The sequence below is a fragment of the Hyla sarda genome, chromosome 3 (assembly GCF_029499605.1).
Source record: "Hyla sarda isolate aHylSar1 chromosome 3, aHylSar1.hap1, whole genome shotgun sequence".
NCBI lineage: Eukaryota > Metazoa > Chordata > Amphibia > Anura > Hylidae > Hyla > Hyla sarda.
In genome coordinates, this window is record NC_079191.1 from 165059528 (window position 1) to 165076908 (window position 17381).

The 17381-nt window shown below is 41.6% G+C and overlaps 1 protein-coding gene across 3 annotated transcripts in view; it reads left to right on the forward strand.

Moving 5' to 3' along the window:
* CCDC50 (coiled-coil domain containing 50) overlaps window positions 1-17381 on the forward strand; it is an 80771-nt gene that overhangs the window by 14622 nt on the left and 48768 nt on the right. The window lies entirely within an intron of this gene.

Here is a 17381-nt window from a genome sequence, read left to right on the forward strand (position 1 = left end):
AATGTGAACAGACCCTCCTGGCAGTGTCTTCCCAGATAGGGAGCCTCCAGCTGTTGCTAAACTACAACTCCCAGCATGCCCAGACAGCCAAAGGCTGTCTGGGCATGCTGGGAGTTGTAGTTTTGCAACAACTGGAGGCTCCCTGTTTGGGAAAACATTGCAATATGGGCGCTCTCCCCAGCGAAGAGCGTCAAAAATGTACTAACAAATATTGTGTTTTATTTTTTTTCTCGTTTCAGATCCACGTATTCAGAGGATTACGGTGGATTCGATGGATTACGATGGATGAACTGGATTTTTTTTCCTTTTAATAAAATGGTTAACGAGGGCTGTGGGGGAGTGCTTTTTAAAATAAAATAATTTTTCCAAGGTGTCGTGTTTTATAGACAGAATGCATTAATAAGCCAGGGCTTAGCGTTAGCCCCAAAAACGGCTAGTGCTAACCCCCAGTTATTACCCTGGTACCCACCGCCACAGGGGTGCTGGGAAGAGCCAGTACCAACAGGCCCGGACCATCAAAAATGGCGCTCCTGGGCCTAGGCGGTAACAGGCTGGCGTTATTTAGGCTGGGGAGGGCCAGTAACAATGGTCCTCGCCCACCCTGGTAACGTCAGGCTGTTGCTGCTTGGTTGGTATCTGGCTGAGAATAAAAAGACTGGGAACCCTATGCGTTTTTTATTTTTTTTTCTTTTAAATAAATTAAATTAAATTAAAAAACGCATAGGGTTCCCCATATGTTTATTCTCAGCCAGATACCAACCAAGCAGCAACAGCCTGACGTTACCAGGGTGGGCGAGGACCATTGTTACTGGCCCTCCCCAGCCTAAATAACGCCAGCCTGTTACCGCCTAGGCCCAGGAGCGCCACTTTTGACACTCCAGGCCTGTTGGTACTGGCTCTTCCCGGCACCCTTGTGGTGGTGGGTACCAGGGTAATAATTGGGGGTTACCGCTAGCTGTTTTTGGGGCCACTGCTAAGCCCTGGCTTAGTAATGGATTCTGTCAATAAGACAGCTTCCACTACTAAACCTGAAAATTCAATTTAAAAAAAACGAGACATTGGAAAATTGATTTTATTTTAAAAAACACTCAAACCCCCCCCCCACAAAGCCCTCGTTAACTATTTTATTAAAATAAAATAAAAAATCCAGTTCATCCGCTGTAATCCTCTGCATACACGGATCTGAAACGAAAAGAAAAAAGAAACACAAAAAATGAGCTAGAACATTTTTGGCGCTTTCTGCTGGGGAGAGCCCCCACAATGCAATGTCTTCCCAAACAGAGAGCCTACAATTGTTGCAAGACTAAAACTCCTTTGGTTGTCTGGGCACGCTGGGAGTTGTAGTTTAGCAACAGCTGGAGGCACCCTGTCTGGGAGGACACTGCCAGAAGGGTCTGTTCACATTATACAAAATGCACAATGTGAACAGAGCTTCAGACACTCACTAGCCTGACTCCCGTCTGTAGCTCCGCCCCCTAATGTCATCACTAGGGGACGGAACTACACGGACCCTTTCCAGGACAGGAGCAAGGGAGGTAAGTGGACGTCAGCTTCTGTATACACTATATACAGCTATCTATAGATAGCTGTATATACTGTATACCACCCGAAGGGGCTATAGGAGCAGGGAGTCCTGTCAGTCTGTTGACTGATTCCTGCCTCCTGTATAGTATACACGGGTACACTATGTACCCCTGTATACTATACGGCCGGGGGAGGTGAATAGAGATGCTATACATCACTCCTCACCTCCTTACACTCTGTGGACTGGGCGCTCAGCATCCAACCCACAGAGTGGTACCCTGAAGACAGTGAGAAAATTGCCACAGGGGACAAAACTGGCTGTTTCCACACACCAGGAAAAATGCCAGAAAAACTGCTAAAACGCAGGAAAAAGCTGTGGCAGTTTCTCTTGCGTTGTTGCTGGCGTTTGTTAAAAAAACAAAACAAGTGAAAACCTAGCCTAAAGGAGTAAACCTCCATCTCTTGGTTGTAGGAAACTGGCTATTATTAATTGGTGTACAGTTTATTATACAGAGCATGTTGTGCTCACACTTTAGAGGATTATTTCTATCCTAGTCTGTGGATATGTCATAAATGTGCAGATCCCAGAGGTGGTTGTGTGATGAACGATTTTTATGTAAACAAGTGAAAACCTGCCTGTCTAAAGTGTATGTGGCCTCCTGACTCTCCACAGACAATGTCAGTGGAGATTAGCGTTGGGCATGTTGGATTTTTAATGCCTTCCTCTATTGCTGTCTGGCTTCAGCTTACCCCTCCCCTTGGAGGAAATACAACTGCTTGGCTGTCTGCACCATTCATGTGTATAGGGAGGTCAGTGAAAATTGTTTGGAAAGTGTATGGCCAGCTTTAGAATACCCAGGTAGAATTCCTTTGTGTAATTTGCATTGGCATAAACAATAATTTGGGGCTCCAGTTTTGTTACTGCTGCCAGTGTGAGAGGATTGTGATGCTCTCTTTTAGGGAGAAGTGGTGATGGGCCCTTTTTTTAAATTCAAGGGTATTGTTTTTACAATTAGGCTATACTATCTTTAGAATATAACTCTAAGATTAAAGTGTACCTGTCGTTAACAAAAAACGTTATATAATGTGTGCGGTGTGGACAAGCGGGGCTCTGTGCGGTGTGGACAAGCGGGAAATATACACATTTTTTAATCAATGTATTTTATAAATATAAGGATATTCTATACAAAATATTTTGTTAACTTGCTGTAATTGTTCTTGATACTTGTAAGTTGTTCACTTATATTGTCATGGTATGTGTTGCTATTTCTAAGTATTCAGCATATCGTCTTAAGATGTGGCCCTTAGAGATTCTTTTACCATTACTCACAGACCAGAGCTGTTAAGTAAACCTGTTGTTAAATATTAACCCTGTCCCATTGGGGACAGTGCGATTGTTGATCAGAATGCTGCTGTTACTTGTAGCCTTTTTAGATTTTAGACAATTGTAGGAAGTTTTGTCATGCCCCGTCCTGGTGATAAATTATATTTCAGTAAATGTATAATTACCGGTACCACTGCCCTCGATGCAACTGTTAGGAGCAGATAGGTGATCTATACTGTATGATGTTGTGTTGGCTGCTTATATTTGGTCAGATTATTATTCTCTACATTATGCATTCTGTACAGGAATCTCTTGCATAACATGAGGAGTAGTTCAGTAAATAAATATGCACAGTGGGTTCCGATCTGCAGATAAGAGAAACCTCCAGAAAGTCAACCATTACTGCAGCACTTTACCAATCTGGACTACATTTATGGCAGCTAGGGAGTAGCTAGAGAGAAGCCTGTACTCAGTAAAAAAATAAATAAAAAAAAAACAGATAAAAGCTGCCTGGAATTTGCAAAAAACATCTAAAATTTCAGACGGTGATTTTTTTTTTTTAACAGAGATTGAGGTTTTTGGTTTGAATTATAAGCACGTGACACACACTTCAACAAACACACTGCCACTAATTTTTGGTCCTGTACCACTGTTCATAGGTCCACATGTCCTAACACTCTCTGGTCTTTCCTGCAAGTGACCTCTGGCTGTGACTGAAAAGAGTTTCTCTGCTTCTGCATTCACTTTCACATAAACCTACCACAATAGGCCCTAAAACACACCCTAAACCAGTCCAAAGCCCACACTTAAAATGCTGCCACCACCCGCTTTTTTTACAGCAGACGGGACGCCACAGTTCAAAACACAAGTTCTTGCTCTCTGTAGGGACTAGATTTTTTAGAGCAACAAGGCAACGCATTAAAGGGGTACTCCACCGCCCCAGCGTCCAGAACATTTTGTTACGATTGCGGGCTGCAGGGGGTCGTGATGTCACGGCCACGCCCCCTCAATGCAAGTCTATGGGAGGAGGTGTGGTGGCTACCACGCCCCCTCCCATAGACTTGTATATAGGGGGCGTGGCCGTGACGTCTCAACCCCCAAAGCCCGCACCCAGCGTCCGAAACAAAATGTTCCGGATGCTGGGGCAGGGGAGTACCCCTTTTTAATGGTTTTGACTTTGATATATGAGTGTACAGTATGTGGTTTAATTTTTTTTAATAAGTTAAAGGGATAAACAGGCTAACAAATTATTATTATTATTTTTTTTTTTTTTTTAAGTATTAAAAAGGGAAAAAAAACAGAAAAGTTTAATGTTAGTTGGTAAAGTCTTAATCTGGTACTAAAAACATGGAGAAAATGTTCACAAGTTCAACTTGGTGGTTTATGATTAATCATTGCAGTTCTATTAAAGGGTACCTCTCATCATAAAATCTTTTGATATATTATAGATTAATGTATGCAGAATAACTTTACCATTGTATGTTATTAAAAAATATGCTTCTTTTTAATTTTCCACTTTGAAGAAATGACCACTAGGGGTCTCCCTACCAGTCCTGGCAGCAAGCATTTCAGACTCATGCTGGAGTCCTAAACACTACGAGCTGCCAGTCTGCTTTGTTCACAAAGGAGAACACTCAGAGCTGCCAGCCTGCTTTGTTCACAGCCTGTTTGGCTGTGAACAAAGCAGGCGGGCAGCTCTGAGTGTTTAGGACTCCAGCATGAGTCAGAAATGCTTGCTGACAGGACTGATCGGGAAAAATACAATAGAAAGAAGCATATTTTTCATTAACATGCTATGGGAAAGTTATTCAACATTCATTAATCTAAAATATATCAAAAGTTTATTTCATGAGAGGTACCCTTTAAATACCATATAATCCAATGTAGGCTGTTCTGGTTGTTGGGATTTGGTGTGTTGCATAGATGCATTATATGGCAGCACACACCATCCGTTTAGCTATGTAATACACTGCTCAAAAAAAAATTAAAGGGAACACTAAGATAACACATCCTAGATCTGAATGTATGAACTAATTGTATGAAATACTTTCGTCTTTACATAGTTTAATGTGCTGACAACAAAATCACACAAAAATTATCAATGGAAATCAAATTCATCAACCCATGGAGGTCTGATATGGAGTCACACTCAAAATCAAAGTGGAAAACCACACTACAGGCTGATCCAACTTTGATGTAATGTCCTTAAAACAAGTCAAAATGAGGCTCAGTAGTGTGTGTGGCCTCCATGTGCCCATATGACCTCCCTACGATGCCTGGGCATGCTCCTGATGAGGTGGCGGATGGTCTCCTGAGGGATGTCCTCCCCGACCTGGACTAAAGCATCTGCCAACTCCTGGACAGTCTATGGTGCAACATGTCGTTGGTGGATGGAGCAAGACATGATATCCCAGATGTGCTCATTCGGATTCAGGTCTGGAGAACGGGCGGTCCAGTCCATAACATCAATGCCTTCCTCTTGCAGGAACTGCTGACACACTCCAGCCACATGAGGTCTAGCATTGTCTTGCATTAGGAGGAACCCAGGGACAACCGCACCAGCATATGGTCTCACAAGGGGTCTGAGAATCTCTTCTCAGTACCTAATTGCAGTCAGGCTACCTCTGGTGAGCACATGGAGGGCTGTGCGCCCCCCCCCCCCCAAAGAAATGCCACCCCACACCATTACTGACCCACCGCCAAACCGGTCATGCTGAAGGATGCTGTAGGCAGCAGAACATTCTCCACGGCGTCTCCAGACTATGTCATGTCTGTCACATGGGCTCAGTGTGAACCTGCTTTCATCTGTGAAGAGCACAGGGGGCCAGTGGCGAATTTGCCAATTTTGGTGTTCTCTGGTAAATGCCAAACGTCCTGCACGGTGTTGGGCTGTAAGCACAACCCCCACCTGTGGACGTCAGGCCCTCATACCACCCTCATGGAGTCTGTTTCTGACCGTTTGAGTGGACACATGCACATTTGCGGCCTGCTGAAGGTCATTTTGCAGGGCTCTGGCAGTGCTCCTCCTTGCACAAAGACGGAGGTAGCGGTCCTACTGCTGGGTTGTTGCCCCCCTATGGCCTCCTCCATGTCTCCTGATGTACTGGCCTGTCTCCTGGTAGTGCCTCCATGCTCTGGACACTACGCTGACAGACACAGCAAACCTTTGTGCCACAGTTCGCATTGATGTGCCATCCTGGATGAGCTGCACTACCTGAGCCACTTGTGTGGGTTGTAGACTCTCTCATGCTAGAGTGATAGAGTTAAAGCACCGCCAGCATTCAAAAGTGACCAAAACATCAGCCAGGAAGCATAGGACCACTCATTTATTGGGGGTGCCTAGCTAATTGTCTATAATTTCTACCTGTTGTCTGTTCCATTTGCACAACAGCATGTGAAATTGATTGTCAATCAGTGTTGCTTCCAGTGTGATTTCACAGAAGTGTGATTAACTTGGAGTTACATTATGATGTTTGTGTTCCCTTTTTTTTTTTTTTTTGAGCTGTGTATAAAATTATGTGGATGGACCCTAAAGCAACTTATCAGATTGATTTTCAGTGTTGTGCTTGTAGTTTCCAGCACACTTGTAACATATGAGTAAATGTAGGCATTCCCCATTCACACACAGCTTCAAATAACGAAGTCCCAGCATGCAAATGGGAATTGTATAAACTAATGTTCACTAGCATTGTCCATCTGGCTTGTGAGTTGAGTGGAACGGTCCTTAAACAACAAAAAAGGAAGAATATCTGAAAATGTGTGCTGTGTGCTCAGTGGAAATCATTGAACAAACTGATTTACAGGAAGCAGATAAGTGTGTGTAAGCTTTAAATGTATTTAGGGGTTTTATTGGGCGTGTTTTCGTTGTCACATGTTTTGTCCAGCACTTCCAGAATTATTACAGGCTGACACAACTGTTACGGGCAGCACTCCGGTCAGTCATTCTGATTGGGAGCACTCCCCTCCTCCTGTCACCAGCGGCTCCGGGACTCGCTGTGCGGGACGCGCCCGCATGCGAGTCCCGGGCATCTCCTTACCCCACGCTGTCTCCGGATCCTCTCTGTATGCGCATCCTCATCCCTTAGGGTGCGCGAACTGATGCTACGTGATTTAAAGGGCCAGTGTGCCCTTAATTATCTGTTGTACCTGTATACTTCTATTATAAATATCTGCTCCTCCCACCACTCCATGCTGGATCTTTGTTTGCCTAGAGCCTTAGAGAAAATGTTACTATGTTTGCCCTGCTGTGTTCTGTCCTTCTGTTCTGTGACCTGACCTTGCTCCTGAGCCGCCTGCCTATTGATCTCCTGCTATGTTCCTGACTTCACCTGTGCCACCTTCCCTGACCTTCTGCTATCCTGACATTGATTTGCCTATGCTACATCTCAGCAACCTGTATGGACGAGTCGTACCAGGGGTAGCGACCTGGGTGTCGTCTGCAGCAGCAAGTCATCCCGCTTTGCAGCGGGCTCTGGTGAAAACCAGCGGCACCTTAGACTCTGCTCCCAGGCCCACGTCCTCTTCCATGCATGTACAGCAGATCCCCTACTGCCGTGAGTGTTGCAACAACAGATCCTAGATCTTACTTCACAGGATCAAGCATTTAAGATGTTACACGATCTAAATGAAAGTTGTTTCCCCAACATATATATATATATATATATATATATATATATATATATATATATTTATATATATATAATATATAATCTATATCTCAACGTGTGTGTGTGTATGTTCCAGAAAAACTTTAAAACGGCTAAAGATATTAACATGAAACTTGGCACACATGTTACTTATATGTCAAAAACAAACATAGGATAGGTAATTTAACCCTTACTCACCCCCATTTGCCAGGGGCCGGGCTTATGTTTAAAGTCCCATGCAAGGCAATGGAGAATATGTTACTGCATAACTTCCAAACGGCTGGAGATATTTCGATAATACTTAGTCACATGTTACTTATATGTCCACTTAAAATATAGGATAGTTAATTTAACCCTTAACTACCCCCGTTTGTGAGGGTCGGGTTTTTGTTTAAAGTCCCATGCAAATCAATGGAAAATGTATGTTCCCACATAACTTCTGTACGGCTGGAGATATTTCAATACCTGGTACACATATTAGAGGCCGGGATAGGAGGTCGGGATATGAAGGCAAAAGCTTCCTCCTTTTGTTTGTTTTCCTCCCCAACAAGGAATAGGAAGGAAAAACCGGGCAACGCCGGGTATTCAGCTAGTTAAAAAATAAATAAAAACCGGTCTCCATGTGGTGCTGGTCACTCGTGCCCATGTATGAGTTTTTATAAATTCTTTGATCACCTCTGATGCTCTTTTGCTCTTTGTAGTGTGAGGGATGAAGCTAAAATACCCATGTACAGTTTGGAGTGTGTTGGTCACAAGTAGCTATACCTTCCTCCTGTTTGGACAGTACAGTGGGTGTTTCTTGCAGAGAAGCCTTTCGTCACATATTCATTATGTGCCATTCCACTGGGTTTTCTTTCAAATACTTTGTCACATGATAATAATAATTAATGTCCTAGAACTGTCTAAAATAGACAACCTTAGGTGAAAATAAAGTAATCCATTTTGTGTCTTATGAACAAACTGCATAAATCAATAATAAAAGAGCATATAAGCAACTGTAATTGTTCTCATTTTATCCAGTGCATATCTGACTCTTTTCTTGCTCTGCCCCTCTCCAAACTCCTCCATTCATTTTGCAAAAACTGCTAAAAGTTCATCTTGAGACTGATCAGCTCACTTCCTATAGAAGTCCATGGAAGGTGGAGGAGGGGGAGTGATCGGAGAGAGGCAAGCAGATAAAGAAAAGGGTGCAGCTGTCAGTAAGTGGTATTGGCACCCCTGTGCTGGATTCACAGCTTACACTGCTCACTACTGCTCTATATAATGCTGCTTCTCCTTCTGAGAGTGTGTGGTTACCCAGCACGTAATCACTTGCTCTTCTGTACTCCTTCCTGCCCATCCTGTGTGGCAGATGCTGCTTCAATGTCCGCCATGGGCCCACACACACCTCAGGACTCTATATTTCACAGTGTAATGCAATGGTTAAGTTATTGATATTTTCTATGTACTTGTCACTTTAAACCTTAAGGGGTTATCCAGGAAAAAAAACTTTTTTCTATTTATCAACTGGCTCCAGAAAGTTTAACATATTTGTAAATTAATTCTATAAAAAAATCTTAATCCTTTCAGTACTTTTCTGTCTAAGTGCTCTCTGATGACACCTGTCTCGGGAACTGTTCAGAGTAGAAGCAAATCCCCATAGCAAACCTCTTCTACTCTGTGCAGTTCCCGAGACAAGCAGAGATGTCAGCAGAGAGCACTGTTTCCAGACAGAAAAGAACAACTCAACTTCAGCAGCTGATAATTATTGGAAGGATTAAGATTTTTTAATAGAAGTAATTTACAAATTGGTTTAAATTTCTGGAGCCAGTTGATATAAAAAAAAAAAAAAAAAATTATAATTTTTTCCTGGAATACCCCTTTTAAACCTGTTAAGGAACTTGTTGTTAGGGGAGTATGCTGAGGTGAACCATGCAACTTATCTGCCCAATGGGACTTCTCAAAACCTGCTCCATATATAGTGAGGTCAGAGTTCAGTTCAGGCAGTTCTGAGGTACAGTTTGGCGAAGTGATAGGTCTGTCTGTAAGGTGATTCTGAAGGAGGCCTGAGGCCTAGTCCAGCAACCATGCATCTACTACCAGTTACCCACAGTACCCAGGTTAAAGTCAAAGCCTTGCGGTAAGCTTTAAAGGGGTACTCCGGTGCTTAGACATCTTATCCCCTATCCAAAGCATAGGGGATAAGATGCCTGATCACTGGGGTCCCACCACTGGGGACCCCCGTGATCTTACACGCCGCACCCGTTATAATTAGTCCCCGGAGCGTGTTCGCTCCGGGTCTGATTACTGTCTCTCATGCTCTGGGGACTGATTTTAACGGGGTGCGGCGTGCAAGGTCACGGGAGTCCCCAGCAAGGGGACCCCTGCGATCAGGCATCTTATCCCCTATCCTTTGGATAAGGGATAAGATGTCTAAGCGCCTGAGTACCCCTTTAAGTCTTTGTATCAATTCAAGACCAGTTAGTAAAGTCCAAGGAACTAAAGTCTAGCGTGAGTTGCATACAAGTCGAGCTAGTCATATACAGCACAATAAACTATAAGCCCAGCAATCCGATAAGCTTCCCACACTGCATCTCCTTCATGCTGATCTGAGCTGTAACTGATTGTACCATCTTTCCAACCTCAGTAAAGCCAGTTTTCCGTAACCTTGCGTCAAAGTAATTATTTGCCCTGTGCCTGGCACAGGAGAAGCTGGTCTACCTCGGGTGGGGTGTATAGGTCAACCACGCCCTGGCGTCACGAAAAGGTTAATTCACACATTACCCTCACCCGACACCACAAGTGTGCTATAGAGCTATAGAGGAGGAGATTTGTTTTCATAAAAGGTTTGTCCAGCGAAAGAAGCAGCCTCTCTATGGTGTCAAAAAGTATAATAAAGCAACTTACTAATATAATGTTGTTGGCAATAGTACATTGATCTCAGCATATGAGCTGAGCTATCTTACTTGTAGCTGAGGATTCACACAGCAGACTTTCCGAGTGTCTGCTCGGAATTGTTTGTTTTGTTTTTTTGCCATAGCACTGTCATTTTTGCTTTCTGCAAGCAAAAAATCCACAGTCTGCAAGACCAAGCGAAATCTCAATTCAAACCAATACAAATAATTCTGCACAGAATGTCCATCGTGTGAACATAGACTAAGGGGGGGGGGGGGGGGTTCACACAAGGCATGTTTGTAAAAACAATGCCATGGAGAACATGGAGCATCTTTTTTTTTTTTTTTCTCTTCCTTGAGAGAACACCATGTCCATGTTGTAGCCGAGAAGCAGTAGAACTATATATATAGTGTCATACCTACAATGCTTATTGTGTTTATGGCGATAGTTTTTTTTAGGTCAGTTGTCATTTAAAAATAAAGGCATTTTTTCACATAGTGTTTTATTCCTGTAGATCTCTAAGTTGAATAAAATGCACAAGTATGCTCTGAAGAAAGACAAAATGCTTTTTAAATATTCAGTTAGTAACTTGTCAAAGTTGATATTACTACCATAGTCCTTTTTGGCTTTCAGTTGAACAGTACCTAAAGACCCATTTCCCTAAAACTAGTCTCTATTTGTTTGGGTGGCAGTTTCAGTCATGATTTGCGTAATGTAGTAGTCAGGCCAAAGCAGGAACTGAGAATTCTGAGAAGTGAGTATGCATTTATTTTCCTCTCATATGCACTTTAGTCCTACACAAAAAATGTTCCCTCTGCTTATCTGCCGGTAAATCCACATGTAACACAACAAATTCGTGGCATAATACACCACGTGTGTTGTAGCTGCATTCTTTACAGTTTGGGTATGGGTTATGTCTGGCGAGGATACATATTTCCATTTTTTATGAAAAGAAAGTAGAAAATAAAAAAAATTGAAATTCCGAGGGTGTGGAAATTTTATTAAAAAACTACTTGTCCAAGGAGCAAATCTACTTGTTCCTCCTGACGATCCACTTGTCTTGGTACACAAAATAATTTAAACCAAAATAGTCTGTAAAAAAGGTCTTTATTAGTTTATTTAGTTTTTATGACTTTCCTATTTTCCTCATCGCCCTATAATAGCCATAACTCCTGTTTTTAAATCTATAGACCCATATGAGGGCTTGTTTTTTGTAAAGACACTTTTTAGTTTTGTATAACATATGCTCCGAAACAAAGAAAAAATTTTGTACGGTGAAATTGAAAGTGGTCTGACTTACGTGGTATTTTGATACTTTAAGTTGCCCTGATTACAGCAATACCAAATTAGTTTAGTTTCCATGTTTAACTAATTTAAAATTCCAAACTTAAAACATGTTTTTTTTTTTTTAGTTAAATTGCTATTTTCTGACCCCTATAAAAATGTTATTTTTCCGCATACTGGGCTGTATGAGGGTTAATTTTTTTTTTTTTTTTTTTGTGCAGGAATCTGCTGTTTTTATCGGTACAATTGTGTTATTGATCGGACTTTTCTATCGCTTTTTACTTTTATTTTTTCTGGATATGATGTTATAAAAAAAACAGAATTCTGTGGTTTGGTATTTTTTTTATGTTAACACCATTGACTGTACGGGATATTTTAACAGTCGGGACACTTACGCATACGCCAATACCAAATGCATTTACTTTTATTATGTTTACATGTACCGGTAGTTTTTTGTATTAAAAATGGGAAGGGGGGGGGGGGGGGGGTGATGTGACTTTATTATGGAAGGGTTTAATGTGTGTGGTTTTTATTAGATATATTATATATATATATATATATATATTCTATTATTTTTTTTTTTCTTAGAGGACTTTTATGAGGAATCATTAGATTTCTCATACAGATCAATGCAGTTCTATTGAACTCCATTGATCTGTGTGATCTGTGCTCCAGGTCACGCTGCGGGGGGAAATTCCACCCCACTAGACCACCAGGGACTGGTTAGTGGCAATGGAAAGGGTTATTAGCCGGCCTCGGCGATCGCCGCATGCCGGCTATTAGCGGTGGCCCCCAGCTACTGAAATCAGCTGGGGGTTACCGGGTATGCAGCAGGCTGGAGTCAGGAGCCTGCTCCATACACCCTAAGCACCACCGAGTTGTCTGGCAAGCTCTAATACCACAAAGCAGGGCTAAATGTTAGCAAAATTCACCTGCCCGGCGCCCGAAACTGCTTGTTCCGGGTGTCTGGCGAAAGGAATTCCACATCCCTGAATTTTTAAAGTGGAACTCCCGTGGAAAACTTTCTTTTTATTTATTTTTTTTAAATCAACTGGTGCCAGAAAGTTAAACCAGATTTGTAAATGACTTTTATTAAAAAATCTTAATCCTTCCAGTATGTATTAGCATCTGTATACTATAGAGGAAATTATTTTCTTTTTTTTATTTATTTTCTGTCACAAACACAGTGCTCACTGCTGACAGCTCTGTCCATTTTTAGGAAATGTCCAGAGCAGCATATGTTTGCTATGGGGATTTTCTCCTGCTCTGGACAGTTCCTGAAATGGTCAGAGGTGTCAGCAGAGAGATTTTTTAAAAGAAGTCCTTTACAAATCTGTTTAACTTTCTGTTTAAACCGCACGGTGAATGGCGTACACGCAAAAAAATTCCAAAGTCCAAAATAGGGTATTTTTGGTCACTTTTTATATAATGAAAAAATGAATAAAAAGCTGTCAAAAAGTCAGATCAATACAAAAATGGTACTGCTAAAAACTTCAGATCACGGAGCAAAAAATGTGCCCTCATACTGCCCCGTACATGGAAAAATAAAAAAATTATAGGGTTCAAAAGATGACAATTTTAAAGGTATTCATTTTCTATATGGCCACCTTTTCAAAGCCAGGTTCACACACAAAAAAATTCCACTAGGAAATTCTGGGTGGATTTCATTTCTTCTGGAACTATGTGGACATTAACGACTTAATGGACCAAGGGCATACAGGTACACCTTTGCTCCCTGGTACTTAAGGACCAAGGGCGTACCTGTATGTCCGTGTGAATTTCGTTCCCCGCCGGGCGGGGACCGGACCGGAGTGACTGCTGATATCAATCAGCAGGCACCCCGCGCAAATGCCCAGGGGGGTCATCAGACCCCCCTATGTCAGTGATCGCTGCAAGTGAATTCACACTTTTCCGGGTCATACTGGTCTATGGTGACCCGGAAAATAAGGAGGATCGCGGTCGACACCTACGATCCCCCTAAAGGGATAGAAGTGAGGTGGCAGGGGTGCCACCCGTCCTATCCCTGCTATTGGTCGTATAGACGCAAGGGGTGCAGTATTTATAATGGGGTCATTTGCGGGGTATTTCTAATAGGAAGGCCCTTCAAATCCACTTCTAACCTGAACCGGTTCATGAAAAATTCCGATTGTGAAGATTTTGTGAAAAATTTGAAAATTGATGCTGAACTTTGAAGCCCTCTGATGTCTTCCAAAAGTAAAACATGTCAAATTTATGATGCAAACAAGTATCGACAACATTTTACCACTAACATAAAGTAGAATATGTCGTGAAAAAAACAATCTCGGAATCAGAATGAAAGGTCAAAGCATCCCAGAGTTATTAATGCTTAAAGTGAAAGTGGTCAGATGTGGAAAAAACGCTCTGGTCCTACAGTGAAAATTGGCCTGGTCCTTAAGGGGTTAAAGGGGTACTCTGGTGGGAAAAAACTATTATTTTTTTCTCTCAAATAAACTAGAAAGTTTAACAGATTTGTAAATTACTTCTGTTAAAAAAATGTATATTTCCAGTACTTATCAGCTGCTGTTTACTGAAGAGAAAGTTTTGAAGTTCTCTTCAGTCTGACCACAGTGCTCTGTCCTTTGACCTTTGTCTGTGTCAGGAACTGTCCAGAGTAGAAGTAAATCCCCATATAGCAAACCTCTCCTGCTCCGGACAGTTCCCGACATCTACAGAGGTGACGGCAGAGAGCACTGTGGTCAGACTGAAAAGAACTTCACAACTTCCTCTGGAGTATACAGCAGCTGATAAGTACTGGAAGGATTAAGATTTTCTTATGAAAGTAATTTTACTAATCTGTTTAACTTTCTAGCACCAGTTGATTTGAAATTTTTTTTTCCCACCGGAATACCCCTTTTAAGCACTGTCCCATTTATTACAACACGGTCCAAGGTCTTCTCCTTAACCGAAGTTCCACTACAGATCTTCAGATGTGTGAACTACGCAGCAGAATCCCATTGAAATCATGGTGAGGCTAAAGGTGAATTCTAAAATGCACCAAATCTGCTCGGTGTGGACAAGACCAGGAACACCCGTGGTACTGAGTTGTGACCATTTCAGGGCCTGAAGAGGGTGGTTCTGGTTTGTCTTGTGGGTTCCATTAACCCTATAGGCTCTTATGAACAAGAATAAGCTCTTGGTCAGATCCAACCTGTTGCATGTATACTCCACTTTTATATGACAAAATCCTTTCATAAGTATCAATCTATGTGATGGTGGACATGACTCAAAGCCCCTTAAAAATGATCTTCATATAACTTATCAAATAAGTGCTGTTACTAAATCTGTAGCATTCACATCTAATTCTCGGCAGACTGTGTTGGTATAGAAAGAATAGAAGACCTGGTTACAATTAACTGTACGTAATGGGAATCTAAGCTTTGTCTGCAATTGTTTAGAACAGATGGTCTTCATACATGTCTTTATTTGCTTTTCCAGAAAGGGTTTAACCCTTTGTTTCCATGTCTCACCTATAGCAACCAATGCTATGGGCAAAACCAGACAGTTTTTGTTTTCACAAATGTATTCCCTTCATAGATAGTACTGTGTTTTATACAGAGCATGAAAGACTAGGATTTAATATGTCTGGTGTCCAGCCTAAATCTCAACGCAACTGATGCCACAACTGATAACAGCATGCATCAGTTCTCATCAGTTGTGTAGCATCCATCGTTCATTGGGGGAGATTTATCAAAACTTGTGCAGAGGAAAAGTTGTCCATAGCAACCAATCAGCTCGCTTTTTTCATTTTTAACAAGGCCTCTGCAAAATGAAAGAAGCGATCTGATTGGTTGCTATGGGCAACTTTTCCTTTGCCCAGGTTTTGATAAATCTCCCCCATAGTTTCTGAACACTGGACAGGGGAGCGCAGTAAGATGCATTCCCCTGTCCTGTGCCAGTCCGGTGAATCTAAACTGAGATGCCAGATGAATGTGAACTGTCACATTCAAATGAATAGGATCAGATCTAGCATCCGTTTCCCTCCGGCCTATTTTCTACACTGCCAGAGGGAAAAGATACCAGAAATATGTAATCCTAGCCAAAGTGTCAGATGCTAGACATGCATATAGCTTACATGTTGACTTGCCTGACTTACAAACTCTTTGATGCCTGTAGCAACCAGCCCATATTTTATTTCTAGAACTGCTTACCTGCCCGATATTCATGGCAGCTGTTGTTCCGATAGTGCCCAATGCCTGCTGTTTACCATTTCCTGGATCTTAACACAAGGAAGTGTCTACTGCGATTTGGCTGAGACGAGGACCAAGACGTGATGAGCAGAGGGCATAGACACCGTTAGAACATATGCAGCGGGGTGTGAGGCAGGTTTTACTCCAACCCGGAAATAAAAATGCCAAACAACCCCTTTTAACGTTGCATCTCTACAGGTAACTTGGAGCTCTGGATCTAAAGAATACACCAAGCAATGACCACTGTAAACATCATATATAAAAATCAGCACAGAATACTTGATAAATTTGTAGAAAATAAGTGAAACGTCATTTAAAGGGGTACTCCGGTGAAAACCTTTTTTCTTTTAAATCAACTGGTGGCAGAAAGTTAAACATATTTGTAAATTACTTTTATTAAAAAATCTTAATTCTTCCTGTACTTATTAGCTGCTGAATACTACAGAGGGAATTCTTTTCTTTTTGGAATGCTCTCTGATGACCTCACGAACACAGTTCTCTCTGCTGACATTATAATAATAATAACGTTTTATTTATTGTTGTCCTTAGTGGGATTTGAACCCAAGTCCCCAGCACTGCAAGGCAGCAATGCTAACCATGGAGCCACCATGCTGCCCTTAGCAATCATCTGCTATGCATGGTTGCTAAAATGGACAGAGATGACATCACGAGCACAGTGCTCTCTGCTGACATCAGTGTTCCAAAAAGAAAGGAATTCCCTCTGTAGCATTCAGCAGCTAATAAGTACTGGAAGGATTAAGATTTTTTAATAGAAGTAATTTACAAATATGTTTAACTTTCTGCCACCGGTTGATGTAAAAGAAAAAAGGTTTTCACCTGAGTACCACTTTAAAGAGCTAAAATTTGCTTAAACTACATATATAATAAAAAAAAAAAAAAAAAAAATAAACAAAAAAAAACTTTCCAAAATGCATTTGTAGATTTAAGGCAAAGTGTGTAAGATTCTCTACATAAGCTTCAAGTGGGCTTATCCAAACAGAAAAGCTGCCTGGGCAGGATACATACAAATAAACTCTATGCAAATATTATATGGAAGTATTCTTACAGCCTATATAAACAGTCATGTAGATGCTTTAGTAGTAGCTTCCAAGATCTCTATGTAAAATAGATGACTTTGTTCATAGTACATGGCTCTCAAAAGCATTCCTGTTACACAATTTAAGTTATTTCTTGGATATTGTAATAAACTCAAACTCCCAGTATCTTTTGCTCGATTTTCTGTCATTACAGGACTCATAAGAGCAGACACCTAGCTTTGTTTAGACACTCAATGGAATATCCTTTCCACTACTCAAAAAATAAATAAAAATGAAGGCAACACTTGAACCACATTCCGGTGAACATATGGAGGCGTGGTTTCATCTGCATGCCTTCTCTGTCGTGTGGGAACACTGCCTTAAGCATCACAGTATGACATCAAGTAAATTACTCTTCAGAGATATCAGTTTGTCCATTTGGGACGCCCTCTGCACAGAGCGCTACCGGCCATGTCTGCTGTGG